Source organism: Myotis davidii, unplaced genomic scaffold, assembly GCF_000327345.1.
Source record: "Myotis davidii unplaced genomic scaffold, ASM32734v1 scaffold194, whole genome shotgun sequence".
In the NCBI taxonomy this organism is placed as follows: Eukaryota; Metazoa; Chordata; class Mammalia; order Chiroptera; family Vespertilionidae; genus Myotis; species Myotis davidii.
In genome coordinates, this window is record NW_006286673.1 from 3,408,935 (window position 1) to 3,412,845 (window position 3,911).

Genomic DNA, 3,911 nt, shown 5'->3' on the forward strand with positions numbered 1-3,911 from the left:
AGGCCTCCTTCCACCCCCCAAGGCAAAGCTTCTCATGCTCACGGGTCCCATCAGAAAGGCACCCTACTGTCTTGTTGGCATGACGCAGCACCATAAAATGTGAAGAGCTGTCGGCACTTCTTAAAAACCCTGGCTGGATTTCTCTCCCGGATCCTCTTCTGCTCACTAGCTAACTGGCCTCCAGTGCTGACTCCCCTTAGAGAGCCCTAGCAGAGCCTTGACCCCCACTCGGCTCCAGAGGGAGCTCTGTGGCCAGCCTGCCAAATGTCCACAGGCTGCTGGTCCTACTTGCTCAGCTCCCACCACCTGTCCATGGTCAAGGAGGCCGACATGAGTTCAGATTCCTTGCAGGAACTGCCCACACTGCAGGCACTAAGCAGACCCTGCGATGCACCCACCATATTCCCGGGCCTCCTTGGCATCAGGAATACAAATAGGTGTAAAAAAATCACTGTGTGTTTGAAGATAGACAATTTAATGACATCATTTCCTTTTTCTGAAAATGAAATACATGCACTTATTATAGAAACACAGAAAACGATTAAGAAAACTAAAATCATTCATAATGTCAACACCTACAGGCAACCATTGCTAAAATCTTATATCTTACTCTCCATCGCTTGACAGTTCTAGTCATTTTTTTCCCCTTGTTCACCAGTTATCATTTTGCTCAGCAGTTTCCCTGGTTCTCCGCAGAGGAATCAATTGAGTTAATAGGATCGGTGGTCAGGGGTCTTACCGTGCCCACCAGTTTGTTGGTGTGGTTTATTTTCTTAATGTTCACAACCTCTCAGTGTATGTTGAGTTCACACAAGAGCCTTCCATTGGGCTGGACATCCTAGAGAGGATGCATTGGGGCACAGTCACAGGAGTCTGCCCAGGACAAATGGAGTCTAAAAAATGCCGGCCTTCCGCCGTGAAGTAAATTGACCACTGTCACCACCAGCCAGCATGGCCTGTGCCTTCAGGCCGCGGGAGGATTGGACCATGCCCTTCCCTGAGGGATGGCACCAGGCAGCAGGGACATCTACTTGGGAGAAGTGCCCCCTTCTAAGGAGTTAGACTGACAAATGTAAATGTTCATTATTTTGTGAGAAGAATTTATATCTTAAAGAGAATGTAAATTCTATTTACATTTAACTTGTCTAACTCATCTCCATATTTCCTTGTCAAGAAACTCTAAAGTGTTGCTATTTTAACAACAACATTGAGCCTCAAGCACCTTAAAGTTTGTTCCTTCCTTCTCTCTAATAAGTCAATTGTGTAATTAAGTCCCCTGATTTTTGGCAAAAATGCTCAAACAGGTCTTATGATCACCAAGCTCTGGGACATGCTTCTCCTTCCTTATTCTTCTATGTCAAAGGCTGCTTTCCCTTATTTGGAATATTAGTGCCAGATCTCAATTTATGATCCAAAGTCAACATCCAGTCCATTGAGCGACACTCATGCTCCAGGACGGAGAACATCGCCCCATGCCAGGGTGGATAAGCATCCTTATCCTGTGAGCTGCAAGGAACAGGGATGTTACTGAATCCATGGCCAACGTTACAGAGAGAAGATGAGCTGAGAGAATTTAGCACTTTTCAGTAAAATTATATAAAACAAGCACATATATGTGATTATATATATAATTATATAAAACAAGGCTGGCCACAGAGCTCCCACTGTTTGGGGGTCGAGGCTCTGTTGGGGCTCTAAAAAATTATATAAAATAACCCTAAATCAAGCCTGTGCTATTTATTGGTGTCTGAGTGGGCAGTGTGGTACTGACTGAGGCACTGTCTTGATTTAGTCCATGTCAGCCTGGACTTGATGTGGGACTCCTCCTGTCCTGGTGGTGGTGGTGGGGGATCTTTCCTCACTGCTTTCCAGGAGATTGGAGCCCCTTTATCCACCTAGCCCACCCTAACGAAGGCAGGAATTGAGTGTCACCAAGAGTCCTGGCGACTTTGTTCAATTCGTGCTGAAGACACTGGTTTGGATTAAATTCCCTCCTTAAAGGGTTGATGGGCCTTTAACCATTAGCTAGTTGGCTAGCCAGTCACTTACACTCGGACTCCTTCAATAGCAGAAATGTGATACAGCATTCTTGGTCTTCTACGCCTGGAGAATCTACTCACAGCCTGTATCACATGACTCTTCTAAATAAATGCTGTCATTGTGACTGAGCATCCACAATGCTCTGAATGACAGTGGCAGCGGTTTCACCTGCATCACTGTGTTGTCTCCTCACTGGCAAGGTCTATAGGCAGGAGTAGGATGACCATGTGTGATGCTCCTTGAGGAACCAATGAGCATTTCTAGCCATTCTTACTTTTCCTGCCTCCTGAAACAGGGAACTAACTCATTGTCCACAGGGTGGGGTGTGAGGTTAGAGAGACCAGTGGCTCTTAAACCAGGTCCACACCATCGGCATCCCCTGGCAAATATTACAAATAAAGAAGCTTAGATCCACCCAGACACATTGCTTCACTCGGCCCCATGAGGGCCAAGGGTGACCCCTGGCCTGGTGTTCACCGCTCCTTCCCCTGAGTCCACCCCCAGCTCTGACTGGCCAGGGGGTGCAGCTGGCTAGCCCTTAGCAATCCTGCTCCTCCTGAGGTTTTTGCTTGAACTCTGTTCTCAGGTGTTCTGACAGAACAGGAAATGTTCTCAAAGGGGAAAAGTCAGAGGGACATGGCTAAGCTACACTCACTAGTTTGCTTACTCTACTTCCAGAATTGTGTTCCCAGTTTCCATCTGCTTTTGTTCATCTCTAATGCCTTCAAACTACTGCTCTTAATATTTAATACAGAGTTTATTATCAGGAGAGTTAGTACAGTAAAAGCAACTTGCCGTGGCCTAACACAGACTTTCCCAAGTATTTTTCTGATGGCCAGGTGTGTTCAGATCGTCAAATAATGTGGAATTGAATCAGGAATCTGATAAATTGAGACAAAAGTATTTTCCCACTGTTATTACAAAATAACTTTGGTCACTCAACTTTTTAGTATCCTTAAATCATGTAATACAAACAGCTGTAAATTTAGTTGACACATTCTATATTTAAAGAGCAATAAATTAGCGTAGTTTCTTCCTCATTTACAGCCTCCCTTTGCCCCTGTTTAATGTACGTGGCATTTACATAGAACGTGCTGATAGTTCATTTGAGAGGGACAAAAATAATTGCCATAACCTTGTCAAAAATTGGAAGGAAAGGCATTTTTACATACTTTGCTACTTGAACCAATATTTGTACTAATGGAATTCTTGAATAAAATGAAAAGTAATTAAAATTAAAGAAGAAATTTCCGTTCCAAAAGTTTATCCAAAGAATTCTTTTCTAAAGTGATATCTTGGCCTGAACAACTGCCAAGGATCTGGGCATGAACGCTGCACGGGCAGCTTAGCGTGTGTATGTGTGTGTGTGTGTGTGTGTGTGTGTGTGTGTGCGTGCGCGCGCGCGTGCACATGCGTGCACTAACGCCACTTTAATTGGTTTTGCAAACACCAACAACTTCATCTGACACACGGCAGAGTGACCTCCGGAGGACAGTGGAGCCAAGCCCAACACTGGGAGCGCCAGCACATCCCGTCATAAACCTTTCATGTGGCTTGGAAATGGCATTTGCAATGTCTCCATTCTTCCTTCTCAATCTGTCATCTTTTTGCCCCTAATTCTTCCAGTTGTACTTCCAGACTTTACTTCACTCTCTTCTCTCTGCATGTCTTATCGTTGTCACAATAGCCATCAAGGAAGAAAAAATACACCCCCAACTTTGAGAACGGTCAAAGCTGACGCAGCTGTCTTTTATCTCTTTGAAAAGGAGTTCCATCACTCATTCTAGGAGCCAGAGTAAAATAAACACCCCAGTTGTTTGCAGTGCAGAGTCCCTGACCATGCTGCACACAGGCTGTGATCACTGCTTTCA